The sequence below is a fragment of the Lynx canadensis genome, chromosome D3 (assembly GCF_007474595.2).
Source record: "Lynx canadensis isolate LIC74 chromosome D3, mLynCan4.pri.v2, whole genome shotgun sequence".
Classification (NCBI taxonomy): domain Eukaryota; kingdom Metazoa; phylum Chordata; class Mammalia; order Carnivora; family Felidae; genus Lynx; species Lynx canadensis.
The window spans coordinates 18,045,559-18,064,401 of NC_044314.2; the positions used below are offsets into that span (position 1 = coordinate 18,045,559).

Here is an 18,843-nt window from a genome sequence, read left to right on the forward strand (position 1 = left end):
CTCAAATACAGGGCAGACAGAACTCAGCCAATCAGAGCAGCAAAAATAAGAAAAAAAAAAAAAAACCCAACAATGTAGAAAAGAGAGCTTATAGGACTTATGAAATAACATCAAACAGACCAGTATTTGTATGGAAAGGTTCCAGAAGAAGGAGAAAAGAGAAAGGGGCAGAAAGCTCATCTGAAGAAAGAACAGCTACCTGAAAATTTCTCTAAGCTGGGACAGAAACAGAAATCCAGATCCAGGAAACCCTGAGAGTTCCAAATACAAAGCTGAAGAGACTCAAACGCATTATAATTACAATGTCAAAAGTTAAAGACAAGGAAAGAATTTTAAAAGCATCAAAAGAAAACCAATTTCTTATGTAAGAGGGATTTTCCTCCGTAAGACCAGATTTTTCAGGAGAATTTTGGTGACCAGAGGGAATGTTATTCAAAGTGCTGAAAGAAAAAAACTTCCAGCCAAGAATACCTACTGTACCTGACAATGTTTTCATTCAGAATTTAAGGAGAGATAAAGAGTCTTCCAGACAAGCAAAAAGAAGTTCATCAGCACTATACTAGCTTTAGAAGAAATTTAATTTTCTTTTTGAGAGAGAGAGAACCAGAGAGGAAGGGGCAGAGAAAGAAGGGAACAGAAGATCTGAAGTGGGCTCCATGCTGAGAGCAGAGAGCCTGATATGGGGCTCAAACTCACTAACTGTGAGATCATGACCTGAGCCAAAGTTGGACACTCAACCAAACGAGCTACTCAGTTGCCCTGCCTTAGAAGAAATTTTAAAGAGATTTCTTGGAGCTAAAATGAAGGGTGCTAATTAGTAACAAGAAAATACAAAAGTATAAATCTCACTAGTAAAGGTAAATACATAGTAAAATTCAGAGTCTAATGTTGTAAAGGTGGTGGGTTAATCACTTACAAAGCTTGTATGAAAACTGAAACATGAAGTAGCAAAGATAGCTATAACTACGATAATTTATTAAAGGATACACAAAATAAAAAGACTTAAATTGTGAACAAAAACATAAAACGGGTTGGTGGGGGTTAAAAATGTAGCGCTTTAGAAGATGTTCAAACTTAAGTTCTTATCAACTTAAAACACACTGTTATAAGTTGTTACATGTAAGCTTCACAATAACCAGGAAGCGGAAACCTACAGTAGATACACAAAAGATAGAAAAAGAATCAAGCATACCATTATAGAAAATCACCAAATCGCAAGGGAGGAGAATAAGGGAAAGAGAAAAGAACTACAAAACGGCCAGAGGACAATTGACAAGGTGACAATTAAGTACATACATATCAAGAATTACTTTAAACATAAAAGAACTAAATTCTTTAGTCAAAAGACACAGAGGGGTGCCTGGGTGGCTCAGTCGGTTAAGCATCCGACTTCGGCTCAGGTCATGATCTCGCAGTTTGTGAGTTCGAGCCCCACATCAGGCTCTGTGCTGACAGCTCAGGGCCTGGAGCCTGCTTTGGATTCTGTGTCTCCTCCTGTCTCTGCCCCTCCCCTGCTCATGTTCTGTCTTTCTCTGTCTCTCAATAATAAATAAACGTTTAAAAAAAAAGCCAAATGTACAAAAGACACAGAGTGGCTGAATAGATAAAAGACCCATCTATATGCTGCTTACAACAGATTCACTTCAGATGGAAGGACACACACAGACTAAAAGTGAAGAGATGGAAAAAGATAGCCCATGCAAAAGGAAACCTTAAAAAGAAAGTTGGGGTGACTACAGTTTCAACAAAGATTGTAATAAGAGACAAAGAAGGTCATTATATAACAATAAAAGGGTCACCCACCAAGAGGATATAGGATTTGTAAATATTTATGCACCCCAAAATGGTAAAATATAGAAAGCAAATATTAACAGACATAATGAGAGAAATAACCAGTAATACAATAATACTACAGTACTTTAACATTCCAATTTCATCAGTGGATAGATTGTCCAGACAGAAAATCGATAAGGAAACACTGGCTTTAAAAAATACATTAGGCCAGATGGATGTAACAAACATATACAGAACATTCCATCCAAAAACCAAGTCTCAAGCGCACAAAGAATATTCTCCAGGACATATCACATATTGGGCCACGAAACAAGTCTTAATAAATTTAAGAAAATTTAAATCATATCAAGCATTCTTTTTCTTACTATAATGGATGAAACAAGAAATCGGTTACAAGAAGAAAACTGGAAAATTCACAAATACATGCACATCATACAACATGCCACTGAACAACCCATGAGCAAAAAAATACCAAACAGAAATAAAAAAGTGTTTTGACAAAGATGAAAATACAACATACCAAAACTTACAGGATGCAGAAAAAGCAGTTCTAGGAGGGAAGTTCATGGCAATAAATGCTTACCCCAAGAAACAAGAAAAAATCCAAAAAAGCAAAACCTAACTTTACACACCAAAGAACAAGAAAAAGAGGAGCAGGGCCCAAATTTAGTAGAAGAAAAAAATAACAAAGATCAAAGCAAAGATAAGTGAAATAAAGACTAAAAAAGCAACAGAAAAAGATAAATGAAAGTAAGCTAGTTTTTGAAACGATAAACAAAATGTGTAAATCTTTAGCTAGACACACCAAGAAAAGATTGGTGCCACAGAAATACAAAGGATCATGACTGACCGCTGGGAAAATTATACTCTAAACTGAACAACCCAGAAGAAATGAGAAAAATTCCTGTCAACCTACAATCTATAAGACTGGATCATGAAGAAACAGAAAATCTAAACAGACCAATTTTACTAAACTAGTAAGGAGACTGAAGCAGTAATCAAAAACCTCCCAACAAACAAAAGTCCAGGACCAGAGAAGTTCACTGGTGAATTCTACCAAATAATGCCAATCCTTTCTTTTAGAACTCTCCGAAAAAACAGAAGAGGAAAGAGTACTTCCCAATTCATTTTATGAGGCCAGCATTATCCTGATATATACCACAAGAAAATCACAGGCCAATATACTTGATGAACATAGATGCAAAAATCCTCCATAAAATATAGGTAAACAAAATTCAACGACACATTAAAAGGACCATATGCTTAGATCAAGTGGGATTTATTCTAGGGATGCAAAGATGGTTCAACATCCACAAATTAATGTAATATAACACACTAACAAAATAAATGAGAATCACAAAATCATCTCAAAAGATGAAAAAAAAAAGCACTTGACAAAATTCAACATCCACTGATAAAAACTCTCAACAATGTGGGTATAGAGGGAATGTACCTCAACATAATAGAGACCATATATGACAAGCCCGCAAGTAACATGATATTTAAAGGTAAAAAGCTGGAAGTTTTCCCTCTATCATCAAGAACTAGACATGGATACCCACTCTCCCCACTTTTATTCAATAAAGTATTGAAATGCTAGCCAGAGAAATTAGGCAAGAAAAAGAAACAAAAGGCCCACAAACCAGAAATGAAGAAGCGAAACTGTAACTATTTGTCAATGACATGATATTATGTATAGCAAATCCTAAAGACATGACCAAATAATCGGTTAAAACTAAAAAACTCAGTGGAATTACAGGATACAAAATCAGTATAGAAAAATCTGTTGCATTTCAATATGCTAATAACAAAGCAGCAGAAAGAATAATTAAAACAATCGTACTTACAACTGCGTCACAAAGAATACCTGGGAATAAATTTAACCAAGGAGGTGAGAGAACTGTACACTAAAAAATATAAAATATTGATAAAAGCAACTGAAGATGACATAAATAAATGGAAAGAAATTCTGTGCTCATGGAATAGAAGAATTAGTATTGTTTAAATGCCCATACTATCCAAAGCAATTTATAGATTTAATGAAATCCTGGTCAAAATTTCAATGGTATTTTTCACAGAAATAGAACAAACAACCCTAAAATTTGTAGGTAACCACAAAAGACCATGATTATCCAAAGTCTTCAGAAGTAAAAACAAAGCTAGTGGAGTCATACTCCCTGATTTCAGACTATGTTACAAAACTACAGCAATCAAAACAGGGTGGTATCGGCATAAAAACAGACACATAGATCAATGCAACAGAATAGAGAAATAAACCCACACACATATAGTCAATTAATTTACAAAAAAAGAGCCAAGAATATACAATGGGGAAAGAACAGCCTCTTCAATAAATGGCGTTGGGAAAATTGGACATCCACACGCAAAAGAATGAAGCTGGACCAGTATCTCACACAATCCACAAAAATACACTCCAGGGAAGATGGTGGAGGAGGATCCTAGGTTAACCTTGTCCACAGATACACCACCCACACTCGTGTAACTGACACAGAAAATGACCCAAGGACTGGCAGAATGGCTCTTCAGAGGTAACTGTAGAAAGGAGGCTACATCCAAAATGGTAGGAAGGGCAGAGCCGGTTAAAAAGCAAACCAACCTACGAGACTAATCACAAATGGGAGGGACACACCGTGTGCACAAAGGGAAAGGAACAGATCCCACACCAGGCACTCTGGACACAGGGGACGTACACTGGGAAGACAAATCCCCGTAACATGCAGCTTTGGGGTCCAGAGGGGCTTAACTTCGAGTTTGTACAATTAGTGGGGCTTAACGCCAGAACTTTAAAAATCAGTGGGCTGTCACTGGGAAAGCCGGAAAGCAAGGGCATAGGAAACGGTCCCTGCCATATACAGTGTATATATACAGTGTGTGTGTGTGTGTGTGTGTGTGTGTGTGTGTGTATACAGTGTGTATATATATATATATATATATACAGCGTATATATATATATATACAGTGTATATATATATATATACATACAGTGTATATATACAGCGTATATATACATACAGTGGAATAGTACTCAGTAATGAAAAAGAATGAAATCTTGCCATGTGCAACAACGTGGATGGAACCGGAGGGTATTACGCCACGTGAAATAAGTCCGAGAAAGTCATAAAGGTTTTCACTCCTATGTGGAATTTGAGAAACTTAACAGAAGACCACAGGGGAAGGGAAGGAAAAATAAGTTACAGAGAGGGAGGCAAATCAGAATAATCTTAAATACAGTGAACAAACTGAGGGTTGATGGGGGTGGGGGTTTGAGGGGCAGGGGAAATGGGTGATGGGCACTGAGGAGGGCACTTGTTGGGATGAGCACTGGGTGTTGTATGTAAGTGACAAATCACAGTAATCTACTCCTGAAGCCAAGACTACGTTGTGTATTAGCTAACTTGACAATAAGTTATTAAAAAAAAAAAACCACACCACCAACAAAAGATAATATAAAACAAACAAAAAACAAAACAAAAAAAATCCCCCCCAAAGAAGCAGCAGTTTGAAAAGTGCCTGGGGTACACGGGAAGGAGATTTATTTACTAACCTCAAAACATGCACTGGAGTGGCAGAGATCTTTGGGAACTTCTCCAAGAACCAAAGAGCTGGTGGGCACTGTCTGCCCTCACCCCAGCCTGGACACACAGCCAGCTGTGGGAACCAACGTGAACCCTCACCACCTAGCTTGCTAACACCACGTCCTGCCCCTGCATTCTCCTGTGGACTACCCGATCCGACTGCCCCGCTCGGCGGGAGTCCATGCAAAGCGACACCACAAGCTTCTCCTTGTGCAAGCGGCTCCCTACCAGCCACTCCAAAGTGACTCCTGCCCTGGGGACAGGGGAAAGTAACCGGTAAGAGGCTGGGTGCAGACATCTGATCTGACCGCTGGCCCTGCCTATGAACAAAAGCCTCACAAGGAGCAGTACAAAGAGAGAGCCCGGCAGTTCCGGGTCACCACAACCCCAGCAGACTGACTGGGGACAGATGTCAGGTCTGACTGTGGGCCCCGCCCATCAGTAAAAGCCTCTCAGGGGGGCAACGCAAGGAGAGCGCCCTGAAGTTCAGTGTGACCAGTTCTGGCAGATGGGCTGAGGAGGCATCTGGCCTGACCCAACTCAAGCCCAGGGCAGCCCCACACTGGCCCCTTAAGACCATTGGGACCAAACTCTGCCCTCAACAGGCAAAGAGGGCCACTGCAGACACCTGGACTGAAGGCGAACACGGCTCAACCACAACAGCAGGGCACACACTTCTCGAGCCTCTGTCCCCATCTGTGGGAGGAGGAACAGTGTGGGCTTCTCTGTGGCCTCGCCGCTAGAATTTGTTGCCTACTTAGATATCATTGTTGCCTCTGTGAAGACCCCCTAAATAATACGTGGGCTCCCAGGAAAGCATTACTTTAACATTTATCAGGGACAAAATGATTCAACCAAATCTCAAAGCATGGGACCTCGCCCTGCCCTGAGCCCACATTTTACATCTGCCTTATTTTTTTTTTAATTTTTTTTAACGTTTATTTATTTTTGAGACAGAGAGAGACAGAGCATGAATGGGGGAGGGGCAGAGAGAGAGGGAAACACAGAATCGGAAGCAGGCTCCAGGCTCCGAGCCATCAGCCCAGAGCCTGACGCAGGGCTCGAACTCACGGACCGCGAGATCGTGACCTGAGTCGAAGTCGGATGCTTAACCGACTGAGCCACCCAGGCGCCCCTGCCTTATTTTTTTAAAAAATCACCAAAAAGCATTCCAAACGTAAAGATAAAAAACCTTCCTGGTTCCCATAATATTAAACAGTCATTCAGCCTTGGGGCGCCAGGCTGGCTCAGTCGGTTAAGCGTCCGACTTTGGCTCAGGTCATGATCTCGCAGTTTGTGAGTTTGAGCTCTGTGCTGACAGCTCGGAGCCTGGAGCCTGTCTCTGTCTCTCTCTGCCCCTTCCCCAGCTCACCCTCTCTCACTGTCTCAAAAAGAAATAAACATTAAAAAAAAAAAATTTTTTTTTTAAAGTCATTCAGCCTTGGGGCGCCTGGGTGGCTCAGTCGGTTAAGCGTCCGATTTCAGCTCAGGTCATGATCTCACAGTCCGTGAGTTCGAGCCCTAGGTCCGGCTCTGTGCTGACAGCTCAGAGCCTGGAGCCTGCTTCAAATTCTGTGTCCCTCTCTCTCTGCCCCTCCCCTGCTCATGCTCTGTCTCTCTCTGTCTCAAAAATAAATAAAAATATTTAAAAAAAAAATAAAAAATAAAGTCATTCAGCCTTGCACATACTAAAACCACGAGAGAAAGTCAGAATTTTCTAGAATGCTCTTTGTCATAATAATTTGTAATCTTTATGTGAAAAAACCATATAACCCTGCACCAAATGTTCCTTCCCCAGAGCACTCTCTTTGTGAAGACTGTGTATCCTGGACAGCCGTACTAGCTTGGGCTCAACTCTTTTCCTTTTTAAAAATTTTTAAAAAGTTTGTTCATTTTGCATTGACATTTCCTGGCACAGCTGGCAGGACATCAGAGCAACTCACCTGAGAACACCTGGGGGTCGCCTGGACCCCGGCTGCTCCGTGCCAGCACCGGCCCCTTGTGCCACTGCAGTTTCTCAGCACCTCACAGGTGTATCGGGGGACTTCTCCTGATACCCGGACTTCCTCAATTTGAGTTGATGATCCTGACTTCGATTCCAGCTGTTGATGGTTACCGGTAGTGTTCTCTAGGTGGGAATAACCTAAAGGGGTTGATGGATTATTTGTTTTATTTCGGCATTATACAAATTGATGTTTTAATAGAAGGCTTGTGTAAATTTTCTGGCTAATAATATGAGAGTCTAAATCATTCAGCTCCAAAGAGAACTGAGTGGGAACAGACTCTGTACCTCTCTCCCCAAAGAAGGGAGACCTGAGACGGGCCTCGTCTGTTTCTGTAGCCTGCATAAGGGTGGGAGGATTTAGTTTCCACACATCTCAGCCTGCTGGGGCGAATTCTGTCTGATAGGCACACTTACAGTTGTGATCCTGTATCTAAAGGGAAAATCTATTTTATCGTGACACTGCTGAGCCTATGTATGTTTTGAGCTCAGTAAAAAGATGGCCACTAAATGGATCGTTAAATTATCACACCGTCTCGCAACCGGAGTTACTCTGTCAGAGATCAAATACAGGAGATGAGATTCCCTACATTCAGGCTTTTAAGCTCCCCCATGATAAAGATGCTTCATTGCATCGTTATTGCTCCCCAAGCAGGGGAGCTCAGGCCCCGGGCTTCCACCTGTGCACAGAGGGGCCGCACCCCAGATCCTATACCCTGAGCCTGGGGCACTGTGACCACTTCTAAAAATACTTCTTTTAAAATTAAAAAATAAAAATAAAAATAAAGATGCTTCAGTGGAAGTGACCCGACTAACGGACCAGAGAGACAAGTGTGGACAAAAATCTAATAAGACACCTGACCCCCTTCCCAAAAGTCGGAATGAGGAAGAGGAGGAGGGAGACGGGCAGACACTGGACACCCTAAATCCACCGCCCCAAGCCCAGGCACCAGAACCAAAGTCCAACCCACGGCCTGCTCCTCCTCCAGCTCCTCGAAAGGGCTGAAAAGCAACCAGGGGAAATGCCTGTTTCGCAGGAGGGAGAGATAGGAAACAGATGGAAAAGTGTTAGTCCAAACTTTGAATCTGCCTCTGGCCTTGCCGGGGGTGCCCCTGCCACCTCTGCCTCTACCTCCCCCCTCCTCCTGTTCCTGTACCTCCACCTGGGCTGCTCCTATAAGATCCTTGGGGCCGTCAACACCAGCAGCTCCTGCTCCCCCCACCCTCACTATCAAGGAGCAAAAAGCACCCCAAGCTGTCGGGCTACTTCCTTATGAGGTTCAAACTGAAGCACCTCCCAAATCAGCGTGAAGGGGCCCAAAGACTCCCCTGGACTTCAGTGGCCCACTTCAGATTTCCCCACTGGAGCTCCAGATAAAACTGACAGTGGGGAAGGAACTGACTTTTTTTTTTAAGGTTTTATTCTCAAGTAATCTCAAGTAATCTGAATGAAAATGTTCAGAGCCCAATATGGGGCTCGAACTTGCAACACTGACGTCAAGAGTCCCATGCTCCACCCACTGAGCCAGCCAGGTGCCCCAATCAACTTTTTGGTAGACACAGGTGCAACATATTCAATATTAAAGCTACTTCAAGGTTGTTGGTTTCATTAAAATAGACATGAGTTTTAGAGTTATCAAGATCAAATATAATACAGATATCAGCTTTTACTCTACCTGAATTTATGAGCTAAATTTGTGTTGTATCTGTTGCAATGTCTCAACAATGACTTAAAATGATTGTTGATTTTGTCACATGCAGTTCACATGGGTAATTTTAAGAACAAGTGGGTTAAACATATAAAAAGGTTTATAGCTTTCAAAATCTTTAGTAGCCTTGAAGTTTTGCTAGGTAATTAAATAATAAATTGGTTCAAACTCATTGGATATCTAAGCCTTTTCCAAATAAGATAAAATGAAACATTAAATACTAAACACAGGTTTACCTACACTGTCTTATTATAAGAAAACTAAAGATCAGTTTGGGTTTGTTAATAAATACGTTTTATGCTTTATTAAAAGACTGTACTATGAGGAAATATGGTTTTAGAAATTATGAAATATACTCATAAATGTGCCAATCTACAGAACACGGGGGGGGGGGTACCTGGGTGGCTTATTTGGTTGAGTGTCTGACTCTTGATTTCAGTTCAGGATCTCACTGTTCATGGGTTGGAGCTCACATTGGGCTCTGTTCCGACAGTGTGGAGCCTGCTTGAGATTCTCTCTCTCTCCCTCTCTCTCTGCCCCTCTCCCACTCATACATACACACTCTCTCTGCCCTGCCCCTGCTTGTGCACTCTCTCTCTCTCAAAATAAATAAATAAATGTTAAAAAAAAAAATCTTTAAAGAATACTAGTATAACAGTTCACAATTGCTTACTACTCAGTTTCTACTAGAAATTAAGGTTTCTAAGCATGAAAAATACTGATAAATGTAATTGAGACTACTAGAAATAATAAGGAAAACATCTCTGTACTCAATCAAGGGATGTTAGAGATATGTTTTTGGTAAGATAAAGTATGGGGAATAAAAATACATTTTTGTTGAGGGAAAAGAAAGTCATTATGTCCTGAAATGAGACTGGTTAGAGACAAAAAAAACTTAGGGCAAAATCTGAATGAAAAAGAAAAGTTGTAGGTTTGCAAAAGGGAATCTCTGGAAAAAAAAATTTATGAATGTTCAGAACAAAAACTGGGATGGAGGAGTCTTAAAAGTACACTAATATAAGATTGAAATTTGTTTTTTCCCTCTACGAAAAAAGCAAAGTTTTCCTGGATTGTTGGTCTGCTCTTGATAAATTATAAACAAAGTTTTTTGTTTTCCTTTATCTGCCCAGAAAAAAACAAGATTTCTATATTTGGTTTTATCAGGGTCTTGATTACTTAAGAAAACTAAATCCTCTCAACATTAAAGGAGCTAACTTTCAGGGTGCCTGTGTGGTTCAGTCAGTTAAGCACCCAACCTCGGCTCAGGTCATGATCTCACGGTTCATGGGTTCAAGCCCTGTGTTGGGCTCTGCACTGACAGTATGCAGCCTGCTTGGTATTCTCTGTACCTCTCTCTTTGCCCCTCCCTGACTCATGCTTTCTCTCTCTCTCAAAATAAAGTTAAAAAAAAAAATAAAGGAGCTAACTTTTGCTAACAACTATATAACCCTATATATTTGCCTTTGTAATCTTCTGTTGCCACCTTGGTTGAATAATTAAATATTGTTTTATAAGAATCTATGATCCTATTTAGGTATGTTCTTTAGAACCTTCTGAGGTTTATAACAAACTTCCCCAAAATGCAAATTCTAAATTAAAGGCTTTTTAACTAATTAGGCTTGTCTATTTGGTGTGTTGTTACACGAGAAGTGTGCACAAACGGTGATAAATCTGAGGCTCTATTGTGTGAGTAAATGCTGTGAGTAAATGTTCCAGAAAGTATATAAAATTCCTAAAATTTTAATATGTTCTGGAACAACGTTATCACTTAAAATTCTAATTATTAAAATGCTGTGCATCACAAAAATAACCAAATTTTCTTGTCAACTGTTTTATAAGGGACTCCCATTGGATTTTTAACCATGCCCATTTTTGAGTTCTGCCATTTACAGTTACATTCTGATGTTCTTGCAAATGTGTTCCAGCTTCAAGAAGATTCATAAAAAGAACTTTTTACAAATACAAATTTGTGGTATCTTCAAGATCATAAAGCTAAACTGGGTAAGAATTTCTGGAACTAAGGGAAAAGCTGCATTCACACAAAATAGGAATTAATACCATGGGACTAAGTGAACTGAAAAATATTATAGTTATTATGACTTATTGGAAACACTGCTCGTTATCTAATGTTTGCTCTTTCAGATTTAAGGAAAATTTTTCTCTTATGACATCTATTACTTACAGATATTTGATAAAATATTCCTTTGTAAACAAACTGAAACATTTATCTTTTCTCTCTACCTGAACCCTCCAGAATTCATAAGCTCTCAGTGAGTATTCTTTCTTACGTGGCAATTATAATTATTTACATAAGTTCAATAAGAATCTGTTCTCCTTGTAACAGGGCACGATTGGAAACACTGGTTATACAACCAAGGCTTTGACTGGAATGTCATTATTTGAGAGAGACATTCATAGACTCAGATGTGACCAGACAGCTGTAAGGAATGAAGGTTGACTTTATGGAGCCAATAAAGCCCCTTGGAAATGTTAGCCTGACACCTTGCTTACAGAGTTCCCAGCAGCTTTACCAGGTGAGTAAAGTGCAAGTGCAGGAACCTCAGATTTTGGAGACCTTGAGAAAAGCAACTCACCCAAATCTACACGTATTGAAGGCAAATCTGACAGCAAGTATTTGGACTGGTTTCTGGCCTTGAAAGGCTATTAAAAGTTTAATTGAAAATTCCTTATAAAAAGTTACAGCAAACAAAATATAAATATATATTATATATATGTTTACATATATATGTAAATATATATTTATATTTATATTTATATATATATATAAGCAAACTTACATAATCAGTATTCTTACTGTGCTTATGTAAATAATCAGGCCAAGTTTATTAGGACTGAACTTATTTTTCAAATAGGTTCATCTTTATTTGGCTATCTTTGATGGAAATGAGAGTGGCTTTAGAGAGAAAAAATTATGTTTCAATAACACCTTTGTGGAAGTTAGATTCTAGTTCTAACTCTCTTTTAATGTTTGTTGTTGGCCTAAGCTAGACAACTTGAGGTAACATTCAGAGAAACTGTCACAATAGCTCATGTATAGACAGTCTTAGCACCTGTTACTCTGTGGGGATGATGAAAGGACCCCAAGGGCATATGATTATTTGAACAGCTGGACGAAGGGATGGACTCCCTGACAACTATGTAATTCATCTGTCACCAAAAAGGTCCAGACAAACAGTAGGTCTACTGATTACCAAATTAATCACCTTGGTTGGTTCCTGGATAGGACTAGCTGGGGAAATAATTTACAACAAAGTCACAGCCACTGTGTCCATAGTGGTGGCTGAAACAGGACAGGGTTTTAAACTCATACAAAAATCATTAGACTCTCTGACTTCAAGCATCTTAGATCACAAATTAGCCTTGGATTATGTCCCAGCTGAATAAGGAGGAATAGGTGCTGTTGTAGATACATCTTGTTTCATTAATGTTTCTTGACAGGTGGAACAGAAGGCTGACGTCATCCTCCAGCAGGCAATATAATTTTAACAACCCCACTGCCCAAACCACCTGGGACTCCATTAAAGGGGACCTCCCAAATGTTGACTTGGTTCTTGCCTTTTCTTGGGCCTTTGGTGGCCATGTTATTGCTGTCACTTTGTGGGTCCTGTGTTTTTAACCTCCTGGTTGACTTTGTGTCTTCTAGGCTTCAACAATTCCAAGTCAAGCTAATGGTGGTGGAAGGGTTCCAACCTGCACCAGTAGAGGATGAGCCCAGTCCTTATAAATCATTAGAACAGTCAGCAAGACACCTCCAGGGCAGGGCAGGGACAAGAGGCCCCACTCAGCAGGAAGCAGTTTCTGAAGATGAGACCTTTGGCCCCTTTTCCATAAGAATAAGGAGGTCACAACACTTGGAGTGGGGTTTGAGATGGAGGAGGGACTGGACTTGGGTCCCCTCAACCCTGACTGCTAAATCGGGGGTTCTTTGGTTGCCTCCATAAGGAAGGAAAAAAAAAAAAAGAAAAGCTAAAACTCTGTGCCTCTTGAGTAGTACATCTTGCAGGAATGCAGAGGGGAGATGCTTACTGAAAGGAAGATGCTTACTACAAAGACTGGCAAAGACTGAGTCAAAAGAGTCTGTGCCATGATGGACCTCACTGCTGACCTTTCACCAACTTTCTCCTTCATTATGATACTAAAAATCACACCCAGGGTGGAGATTTAACATCCTAAATACACATACGACTCATAAAAATACATGATCTTTAAGTGCACACGTGTCAAGAAATTCCCCACCTTGGGGCACCTGGGTGGCTCAGTCGGTTAAGCGCCCAAGTCTTGATCCTGGCTCGGGTCATGATCTTGCAGTTCGTAAGTTTGAGCCCTGCACTGGGCTCTGTGCTGTTGGTGCACAGCCTGCTTGGGATTCTGTCTCTCCGCCCCTTCCCCCACTTGTGCATGCTCTCTCTTCTCTCTCAAAATAAGTAAACATAAAAAATTTTTTTAAAAAGAAGGAAAAAAAGAAATCCCCACCTCTACATGCTTATATGTCACCCTTTTCCCATCAAAGTTTCTTTAAAACTCTTTCTGACCTCTCCTCAAGCCAGCCTAAAGGCTCTTCCCTTTGTGGTGTCTCCCTTGTGCTAGAGCATAAGCCTCAATAAAGGCTTGCCTGGAACTCCTGTTCAGCCTCTTGTCAAATTCTGTTGTTTAGAAAGCCCAAGAGCCAGGTTGGTAACAGCACTATAAGACCATTTCTTCATAAGGCTATAACTTTCAAGACCAGGAGATGTAGATGACGTTCTTAACACACAGAAACAGACACACAGAGTTTGATAAAATGAAGCACCAAAGGATTATCTCCCAAACGAAAGACAGGACAAAAATCACAGCAAAAGTGCTAAATGAAACAGAGATAAGCAATATGCCTGATTATCTGATTATTTTGAGAATTCAAAGTAATGGTCATAAAGATACTAAACTTGAGAATAGATTACAGGATCTCACTGAGACCTTCAACAAAGAAGTAGAAAATACTTTTCAAAGAAAAATCAGACATGAAGAACTCAGTAACTGAAATTAAAAATATACTATAGGGAATAAATACTTGACTAGAGAAAGCAGGAGAATAAATCAGTGAGCTGGAAGACAAAGTAATGGAATCCAACCAAATGGAACAGTTAAAAAATAATAATAAATGAAAATAGGGTAAGGGAACTCAGTGACAGCATCAAGTGTAATAACATTCATATTACAGGGATCCCAGATGGAGAAGAGAGAGAAAAAGGGGCAGAAAATTTATTTGAAGAAATAACAGCTGAAAATTTTCCTAAAGTGGAAAAAGAAACAGGAATCCAGATCCGGAAGGCACAAAGAGCCTACAACAAAATCAACCTGAGGAAGTCTGCAACAAGATGTGTAATAATTAAAATGGCAAAAAGTGAGAATTTTAAGAACAGCAAGAGAAAGGAAAACAGTTACATACAAAGGAAACTCCATAAGGCTATCAGCTGATTTTTCAGCAGAAACTCTGCACACCAGAAGGGAGTGCTCATTTGTGCTGAAAGGAAAAAACCTCAAACCAAGAATACTCTATCCAGCAAGACTATCATTCAGAATAAAGAGATAAAGAGTTTCTCAAACATCACCACTAAACAAGTCTTACAAGAAACGTTAGAGGGAATTCTCTGAGTGGAAAGGAAAGGCCTCAATCAGGAGCAAGAAAATTAGTAAAGGAAAAGATTTCACAGGTACAAACAAATATAATAAAAGTAGTACATTAATCATTTATGAAACCGGTATGGAGGTTAAAGCACAAAAACAGTAAAATTAATTATATCTATAAAAATCAGTTGAGGGATCCACAAAATAAAAGGATGTAAAGTACAGTGCCACCATATGCATAAAATGGTGGGGAGAGGGGAGTCAAAATTTAGCACTTTTAGAATGGGTTTGAACTTAAATGACCATCAACCTAATATAGACTGCGTTATGCATAGTATTTTACATATAAACCTAAATTTGAACAGATAAATTACTAGCAGTAAAATTGAATCAATAATCCCCAAATTCTCAACCAGTAAAAGTCCAGGACCAGATAATTTCACAGGTAAGTTCTACCAAACGCTTGAGAGTTAATACCCATTCTTCTCAAACTATTCCAAAAAAAAAAAAAAAAAAAAAAGAAAAAAAAAAAAAAAAACAGAACAAAACAAAAACCAGAAGAGAAAGGAAAGCTTCCAAATTCAGTCTGAGACCAGCATTGTCCTGATACCAAAATCAGATAACGACATTATTTAAACAATCAAACTACAAACCAATATATCTGATCAACACAGATGCAAAATTCCTCAACAAGATATTAGCAAACCAAATGCAACCATACATTTAAAAAATCACCACAATCAAGTGAGATTTACTCCTGGGATACAAGGATGGTTCAGCATTTGCAAATCAGTAAATATGACAGATCACTTGAATCAGAGAAAGGATAAAAACCATATGATCATTTCAATAAATGCAGAAAAAGCATTTGACAAAGAACAACATCTATTCATGATAAAAAAAAAAAAAACCCTCAACAAAGTAGGCTTACAAGGAACATACCTCAACATGATAAAGGCCATATGTGAAAAATCCACAGCTAATGTCATAATAAATGGTGAAAACCTGAGAGTTCTTCCCTTAAGATCGGGAGTAAGACAAAGACGTCCACTCTCACCACTTTTATTCAACGTATTATTGGAAGTCGTAGCCACAGCAATCAGACAAGAAAAAGGAATAAAAGCCATTTAAATTGGTAAGGAGAAAGTAAAACTGTCATTCTTTGCATATGACATGATACTACATATAGAAAGCCCTAAAGACTCCACCAAAAAACTACTAGAACTGATAAATGAATTCAGTAAGGTTGCAGGATACACACACACACACACACACACACACACACACACACGAATATTACTCAGCCATAAAAAAGAATTGCCATTTGCAATAACATGGATGGAACTAGAGGGTATAATGCTAAGTGAAATAAGTCCGAGAAAGACAAATACCATATGATTTCACTCATGTGGAATTGAAGAAACAAAGTGAAGAACAAAGAGACAAACCAAAAAAATTTAAATATAGAGAACAGGGGAGGTGGGTGAGTTAGATGGGTAAAATATGTGAAGATTAAGAGTTCACTTATAGTGATGAGCACTAAGTACAGAATTGCTGAATCGCTGTATTACACACCTGAAATTAATATAACTGTATGTTAATTATACTTAAATTAAGAAACTAATTTTAAAAACTTCAAAATGGAACAAAGACCTAACTGTAAGACCTGAAACTATAAAGCTCCTAAAAGAAAACATAGGCAGTAAACTCTGGGACACTGTCCTTAGCAACATTTTTCTGGGTATGTCTCCTCAGGCAAGGGAAACGAAAGCCAAAATAAACCATCAGTACTATATCAAACTAAAAAGCTTTTGCACAGTAAAGAAAATCATCAGCAAAACAAAAAGGCAACCTACTGAAAGATATTTGCAAATTATGTATCTGATAAGAGGTTAATATCAAAAATATATAAAGAATTCATACAACTCAATAACAACAAAAACAAGAATCCAATTTAAAAATAGGCAGAATTGGGGCACCTGGGTGGCTCGTCGGTTGAGTGTCTGACTCTTGATTTCGGCTCAGGTCATGATCCCAGGGTTGGGAGATCGAGCCCTGCACTGGGCTCTGCACTGACAGGACAGAGCCTTGGGATTCTCTCTCTGTCTCTGTCCCCCTTCCCCCACACCTCATTTATGCATGTGTGCACACACACACACACACAGACTCACACACACTCTCTCTCTCAAAATAAATAAGCATTTTTTAAAAACTAAGTAAAAATAAAAAAGAATGGAGTGCTACTACATGTGCTGCATGGGGGGAAAACCTCCAACACATTATGCTAAATGAAAGATGCCAGGTTCAAGTTTACATATTTATCATTCTATTTATATGAAATACCCAGAATAGTTAAATATATGGAGACAGCTGATATGTGGTTGTTAGGGGTTATGCGTAAAAGGGAATTGTAGTATAAGCCCTGACAGTTTTGTTGTTGTTGTTGTCTGTAATGCAAGTGCCTGACTTGAGCCTTCATTGCCCAGGCATCCACTTCAAGAGGGGATCTCGAAAAAACACATGGCCGGCAACAACTAAATAAAAAGCTAGGCTGTCTACTCCCACTTAGGCTCCTTTGTTTTAGAGATCGTGGTTGATTTTGATAACTGACCATTTGGGCCACTTGCCTTTTCTCTTTCCACACTTTGACTTCATGCTCTTCTGTTTTAAGTTTGCCAATAGAGTGAGCCTATGAAACCACAGACTCCACTCCCCACCCCCAATAAAAGCAGAACCCCTTGCAGTGTAGCCCCAGGCATGCTGTGTCATTTCTAGGTCCTGTAGGTAATAAACTTATTTCTTCAGGTTCCTGATGGGCATCTTGTAATGATAATAAGAACAAGGGTGGGTCAAACCATGACATTGGTTATTGACAGGCTGAGACCAGCACACAACAGAAATAGGGATTGAATTTAATGGGTGTATTAGTCAGGGTTCCCCAGGGAAGAAACAGTATCCAAAGGAAGGATGTATGTATGTATGTATGTATGTATGTATGTATGTATGTATGTATATGTATATGGAGGGGAGAAGAGCTAGGGTGGGGAAGAAACTGACTGGCTGATTTTAAGGAACTGCCAAGTTTGAAATGTGCAAGGCAGCAGGCCGACAGGCTGAAATTCCAACAGGGGTGGATGTTGCATTTTTGAGTCTAAATGATGGAAACTGAGGCAGAAATTTTATGGTGCAGTGTGGAGGCCAAATTCCTTCTTCTTTGGGGAACCTCGGCCTTTTCTCTTAAGGCCTTCTACTCATTGGATGAGACCCATCCATCCACATTATGGAGGGTAATCTGCTTTACTCAAAGTCTTTTGATTCAAATGTTAATAATATCTTCATAGCAACACCTGGATTTGTATTTGACCAAACAACTGGCACTATAGCCTACCCAAGTTGACACATAAAATTAACCATCACAATGGGTATTCGTTTTTTTTGGGGGGGGGGGGTAAAGGGGGAGATAAAAATGTTTGGAATTAGATAGACATGATGGTTCCACAACGTTATGAATGTGTTAATGCCACTGAGTTGTACACTTTAAAATGGTTACATTTATGTTACATGAATTACTGGAAAACTTGATTTTCTCTTTATACAAACAACAACAAAGCAAAACCACCTTAGCCTTCAAGATGATATAATTTCTTTGGGATCAGTACAAAGATCTTCCTTTACTCTTGCATACAAAGAAGAAATAGTATCTCCAATAAATATGAGTAGATAACTCACTGCCCATTCCTAACCTCCTTCTTCCTTGCCTACCTCCACTACAGAGACTGGAAATGTAAATACTCACTTTCCCAAACTCCCCTGTAGCTAAGAATAGCTATGTGACCTACTTCTAGTCAATGAGACAAAAGGAGAGTGTGATGGAAGATTCATTTTACTTGTCTCTCACCTCCCTTCTTCCTACTTTGAATATGATTAAGATGCCCAGAGCTCTGGCAGCCATGTTGTGATCATGAGGCAACGAGCCAACATGTTAAGAGGGCAGAGAAAAATATCAGGTTACTGATATGGCTGAACTACTGACTTCCTACCTCCAGACTACTTCCGTGTGAGAAAAATAAAGCCTTATTTGTGTAAACTGTGTTAGGTTTCCTGTTATTTGTGGCTG

At 39.4% G+C, this 18,843-nt stretch overlaps 1 long non-coding RNA gene across 5 annotated transcripts in view; it reads right to left on the minus strand.

The window, feature by feature from the left end:
• LOC115528271 overlaps window positions 1-18,843 on the minus strand; it is a 45,969-nt gene that overhangs the window by 13,077 nt on the left and 14,049 nt on the right. For all 5 annotated transcript variants that reach the window (XR_003973197.1, XR_003973196.1, XR_003973195.1 and 2 more), the window contains exon 2: window positions 7,334-7,533. This is a non-coding gene — a long non-coding RNA (uncharacterized LOC115528271). The remainder of the gene's footprint in view (window positions 1-7,333; window positions 7,534-18,843) is intronic.